General features: G+C 40.6%; 1 long non-coding RNA gene across 1 annotated transcript; it reads right to left on the minus strand.

Annotated features, from left to right (window-relative positions):
• Window positions 1-429: 429 nt before the first annotated feature.
• Window positions 430-6,166, minus strand: LOC141781613 (uncharacterized). Its single transcript, XR_012596902.1, has 3 exons — window positions 5,471-6,166; window positions 3,982-4,102; window positions 430-971 (listed from the first exon to the last, which is right to left on the minus strand). It is a non-coding gene; the product is annotated as an uncharacterized LOC141781613 (long non-coding RNA).
• Between the last annotated feature and the right edge of the window lie 230 nt (window positions 6,167-6,396).

The following is a 6,396-nucleotide window of genomic DNA, read 5'->3' on the forward strand; positions in this document are numbered from 1 at the left end:
ACACGAACACCGGTCTCCTGGTTGAAAGTCCTGTGTTTGTTGGACCCATCCACTTCCTTTCCTGCCCACCATAAGCAGTCTTTCTCACTTTTCAGCATATTTACGTGGATACATTTCATACAGTCAATATAGACTACATGGAGAGAAAATGACACGCCAAAAGCAAGAACGGCGTTCTTATTGCATGGGAAACGACTTGCGAATACCGCGTCATTCATACGCCATTTAGTGCGACCGGGCTGCATCTGAAGGTACATGTATTATTTTGTTTTGTTTTGTTTTTCTTGTGTAGCAACTGCATTTTGCAACTACAACTGTATTTTTTTGTGCTACCCTGTGTTGTACAGTGGCAATAAATGAATGAAAAAAATATGTATATTTCCATTTATATTGAAATAATAAATCAAACTGCATAACATCACAATTGTGAGGTGACAATGGGGAAACCACCTGTGTTGTAAGAGTAGCCATTCTTATTCTGCATGGGAAACTGTCTGCTGAAGTTTTCATTTCACAGGCACCCTGTGGATACTGAAGGACCCCTAAAGGGTATCTAGAGTCTCTGTGTCATAGATAACACTGACAGACACGGTGGCTGTGCAGCTGCTACTAAAAGCCTGGTAACACAAGGACAGGGAAGGAGAAAGGTTGGCAGAACAGATTGGGAATGCACAGATTGGTATTCATTGTCCGATTGTGGTTCAATCAGCGCTGTCATACCCCTCTAACACTTGTGCGCGCACACACAAAGTGATGTTACCTAAAACAGAATGCCAAGTAGGGCTGGGTGGCATTTTATTTGTGTGTGCGTTTGTTGTGAAGCAGCTGTCAGGGACCTGAAGCTGCAGTCAGCTAACAGGACATCCAAAGAGCTGCTCTGTTGTTCGTCTCAGTGGTTACGGTTGGAGGCCTTGTTATAACACACACTTTGGCGGGGCACCAGGAGAAGTCCCGGAGTGACAGGGAAACAGCTGATGAGCAGATAAGAAATAAATGATCATATGTCAACTGGGGTCATCATCTATCAACAGTCATCAGTGTGATTTCTTTTAATGAATATGGCACTTGTAATATGTGTCATAAGTTCAGTACAGCTTTAAAACATTTTTGGAAAACAGGAGAGATTTGGTCAAATGGAGCGCATGGATTTAAGGCCACTTTATTGGAAAACTAACGTTTCGACGCCAAGTGCGTCTTCATCAAAGTCAAAAATGGGCTTTGAAATTGACTCTGATGAAGATTATCCATCCAAAAAAGAAAAAAAAAATTTGTTTCCAATGAAAGTATCTAGCAGCACTACCTCCAAAAGTCACTATATCTAGCGGGAAAGTCACCAAGTCTGGAACACAGACAGTCCCGTCCCTTCAGGCCTCCCTCTACAGCCACTCCGCCACAATTATCAATACAAACACAAACATATCATAATAAATGTGATAGGTGAACATGGCTACTGTTAGTTCTCACAGCTGTCAAGCTAGCAGCTTGTGGAAGACTCCGGTGACGAGCAATGAGTGCACGGGTAGAGTGTCCACATGTAGGTAGACAGGCAGGTAGCCTGTCCAATCATTACATTCGGGCTAAATGAAATGATTGGACGGGCTTATTACAATCCAGCAACAAACACAGATGCCAGATTTTCTTTTTCTTTTTTTGTCAGAGCATTTGATTTATTGATTGCTGTCGGGATGTAATGAGAATTTCAGTAAAATATAACAAAAAATATTTTTTGAAGAAAATTACCAACCCTAGCTTTAATGTACTTTAATGTTGCAGCTGGTATAGGGGCTAATTTTAACTACTTAATCCATGGTGATACATCATACTTTATTTTGCCTTAATTATTACAATCTGCAAGGTAACTAAATTTACATAAACATAGAGTAAAAATTACAATATATACATTATAAGTAAAGTACCTCAAAATTGTGCTTACAGTACGTACAGTACTTACTTAGTTAGAGTAAATGTTCCTTACTTTCCACTACTGTGGATCCTCAGATTTTTACTAAATAATGCCCACGCTGCTGACAGACAGTCACATGCCTGAGTTTAATTAATATCTAAAGCTGGGAAATGAAGCTAAAATTGGTTTAAGCACTTCTACATATTGCTGAGAAATGAATTAAAGGACTATATTTAAGGGCTGTGGGAGGCCCGCTGACCGCTGATTGACCTTTAGCGTCCTGGATGTTGTTGAGACATGGCATCGCTGATGGTATTACTCACAGTGTAGTCACAAAGGGGCAGCGAGGTGGCTGGAGAAGGCACAAAGGGACAGATAGAAATGTGTGGAGGACAATGAGTGACCGGTGGTCAGAGACAGAAACTTGGCGATGGTTTGAAAAGTTGTTAATGCGAGACATTGGGAAATGAAGTGCCCTGTACAACCAAATTCCCATGGTAACTATTCCCCCTCATTAATTCAGGACTTTAAAAAATGCTATTAGTTATACACATCGATTGTTGGACCTTTACTCTGTGTGTTTTCACGCAAGACTGCTCATGTTTCCGTTATGTGTTTACTATTCGCTGTGTGATTCTAATGTATAGCCTCGGTGAAAATGTTTTTCCTCATTGCCGATTTTAATTTGTGTGTATATGCGTGTGTGTGTGTGTGTGTGTGTGTATGTGCTTGTGATGAGTGGTGACAGCGGCGACAGTGGGTCCTAACATGATAATGGCCTGCTGTATAAGCAGAGAGGCAACCATCTGCAAGCTCCAACTTTTTCTCAGAAACACTCGCTGCTTAAGATGCAGAAAGCCTTTGTCTTTAGGAAGGTCAACGCTTTCTACCTCTCTCTCTCTCACTTCTCCGCAGAGCGGCAAACTAATGTGACAAACTGTTCTTGATGCTTGATGACACAAAAATGGCTGGGAGTGTGGGCGTATGGGACAGATGAGGGCGTAAAAGAAGTAGGAAGGTGAGAGCAAAAAGAGAAAAATGGGGATGTGAGGAGAGAGGGAGAATAGGGAGCTTGAAAGGACGAATCAAAAGACTACAAAATAGAAGGGAAAACGACGGAGGGATGGCTGTTTCCCATGACGACACAAATAAGTGTTTCAGTGTTAAGGCCTGTACACACCGGGAATGTGATGAAAATGTGAAATACTCTGCGGATATTTCGAATCCAAACTATTCGTACCGGTTGCAACATTTTTCAATAAAAGGTTTGAATAGATTTGTGCAGGCAGAGGACCAACTACTGGGAGAGCACCCAGAGAGAGACCCAGAGCAGTCTGGCAGTCTGTCTGTCTGACGTAAATTGTTGTACAGCCTAAACAAATGTAAGCTATTTCATTTTAGAATTTCCTTTTAGAGAATGGCTCTTAGTGAATTTGCTTCTGGTAAACAGCTTTGTGGTGCAGAGTATAAGTCTAGGGCTTTTATTGAGAAAGGTAAGAATGGAAGTAGTGGATCTGGTCTGCGCTGCCTTTGTGAATAAAGTTTGCCATCTTGGTTCGTACTACGGATCCTCCGCCTTGTTGTACACTAGAGTGTATGTTTTGAATATGTCCGTTTTGCACAACGGGATTGGTTGATGTCTTTATTTGCGGTGTGAAAGCTCAGAAAAATCAAAAACATATTTGGACGTGCAAATTAATCACACAAAAAAAGGTGTTTAAATGCCTTTACACATTGTTGATCAGATCATGGAGGTTAGTGCACATGCTCACTGCTGATGTCCCATCAATGGCTGCTAGTGGAGACACTGACCTGGAAATCAAAGAAATCAAAGAGATGATCTGACCAGGCGCTAACTCCCAAGTGAGTACCCCGCTTTATGTGTGTTTTCTTTCTCTTAACAGTCTCAATGGCTTCCACTGTGAGGTTTCTTTCTTTGTTTTTCCAAATCATAATGCAGAACTTGCCATAAAGTATTAATGGGATTTTTCTGTAACCTGTTTCTTGCCTCAATGCACACTTGACGGCCAAATAAAATCATACCCTTCTTTCTATTTTCATTCCCTTTCTCAGCTCACCTGCTTCTCTACTAAGGTGCTTTTGGATGTTTCATATGCCTTTGCATCGCATATAAACACTCCATACCTCTCTAAACCAGGCCTTGCACAGATGGATGATCACCACTGACAGAACTGGTAGCTGATGGAGAAAAGGAAAAAAAAAAACAAGAAGTAGTGATGAGTGGAAGGAACTATCATTAGCATAAAATAAAGTAGTTGTGGATCGCCTCAGGTGATTGCTTGCGTGCCAGTGCCTGCACTCGTTTGCCGTTTTCTATCACTCATTTTGGTTTTTTCGAAGTTAATTTACCACCCAAGTAAGATAAAACGGAGATGGAACATTATCTGGCTTTGGCAGCCTTACCACACAGTTGCAAATGAATGCAAACTCTCACACACGTGATCCCACACGGATACATTCGATATCTTTTGACCAAGGTCTTGGATGATTAATCCCTCTGCTCTGACAGCCAACACGTGATCCATTCGATGAGAACTTTATCCTATAGAACTCTAGTCCTATATCTGTTACTCAAGAATCAAAATGAAACTAATTAAAAACTAGAATTACTGCCTTGCAGTTGTATGGCTCCACCAACCAGTCAAGTAGCAGTTTACATCCATGTTTTTCCAAAATGTCATTACTTCATCTTTTTATCCTATTAGACATTTGTGTGAAATTGTCATAATTAGCATGAATTCTTGGTAGTCAAAGGTCACAGTGACTTTTGACCTTTGACTACCAAAATCTAACTAGTTCATCCTTGAGTCCAAGTGGATGTTTATGCCAAGTTTGAAGAAAGTCCCTCAAGGCGTTCCTGAGATATTGTGTTCACAAGAATGGTCCGGACGGACAACCCAAAAACATAATGCCTCCAGCCACGGCTCTCGCCGGCACGAAAGTTAATTAATTCATTTTTTATTTATTTTAGTTCATGCCTGCACAGGCATTAAATTGCTATTATAATGTGGTTTTATCATCTTTAAAAGGGGTCTATGATCAATTTCATTGTGTCAGAAATGGCTCTCCAAAACTTCTGTGAAAGAATACGTCAATGTCATATTGTTTGAAGTCCCTTTTTTTTGTTTTGTTTGTAATTACGCAAAGAATGAGAGGCATGTAGACAAAGCAAAGCGATATATTCTTGATAAGCCCTGTCATCAAGGGGAAGAATAACTTTTCATATTAATATTGATTGGCTCAGAGTTTGTAGAAGGACAAAACTCAAATAAAGTAAGTTTTGAGAAAGTAAACAAAAGCATTTAAATCTTTAGCGATAATTGAAGGAGCCCTCCAGACATCATTGGTAACATTTAATGAGAAAATCAATTTGTGGATATGTCATCTTGTTTCTTTTTAAATTAAATATGACTCTGAGAGGGTTGGCATTTTCTGCATTTTAGGGGGGAAAAAAAGAAGTCTAATTTATTTAATTTGTTGCTCTGATGGCAAGATTGAATCTGAGAAAAAAATAATCATCACTATCACATAGAATCTGCCACAGACCTGTAGAAAGGAACATCATGTGTTTCAGCTTCCTATAGCTCCTGTCCTTTTCATTTAAATGTATATGCACTTAGCCATGCTCCTTTAATGAATGCCTTTGTGTTGGTACAGGCTTCCAACCCTATTTGCTTTGCTGTTTATGTTGTGATATACCCTCCGACCATATTTGCTTTATTTGGAAGGAGGATGCAAGTAGGCTTCTGCGAGTGTTTATTTGTGTGCGTGTATATTTGTGTGTGCGTGCCTCTCTGTGTGGCGTTAGCTCTCGAGAGCTAAAAGAAGATGCTGATTGGCGATAACCAGTGTGAATGACTAATTAGAGCTGGTGGCAAGCAGAGAGACTGCCTCTGCCACTTCACTGTGAATGGGCCTTTGATGCTGAATCCAAGCCCTCTGTGTTCAAATAACACATGTGCAATCACACACACACGCCAACACACACGGATACATGCAAATGATGAAGACGCACATTCAGCCACACACATAGACACATTTTTTATACAAACACACGTCCCAGAACTGGCATACTTTTGTCCATATCAAGCCCTTTGAATTGGCAGGGCCTATTTAGTCTCAGTGCTAATCAGGCATATTCTCTTCTATTCTATCCTATTCTATGTTCTGTAATCCACATTCCTTGGCTGTGTCTGAAATCGCTCCCTGTTTACTACATTGTGCTCTAAATTTACCCTTTGCTGTTTTATTTGAGTGGCCAAATTCTCAGTGTGAAATTTATGCACTAGAGAGTGATCCCCAAAAAGCCCACAATGGAACAAAAAAGTGTCCATGGCATGTAAACACCATGCAGTGTTTCTGCAGTATCATGGGATTCCATAGCTCTCAGCAATGACGCAAAATGCAACGTGATCTCATCCCTAAGTGTCATATTTTGCCGCTTGGGCAGAAGCCTCTGGCGTTACCAGATT

This window comes from Sebastes fasciatus, chromosome 13 (genome assembly GCF_043250625.1).
Source record: "Sebastes fasciatus isolate fSebFas1 chromosome 13, fSebFas1.pri, whole genome shotgun sequence".
NCBI classification, from domain to species: domain Eukaryota; kingdom Metazoa; phylum Chordata; class Actinopteri; order Perciformes; family Sebastidae; genus Sebastes; species Sebastes fasciatus.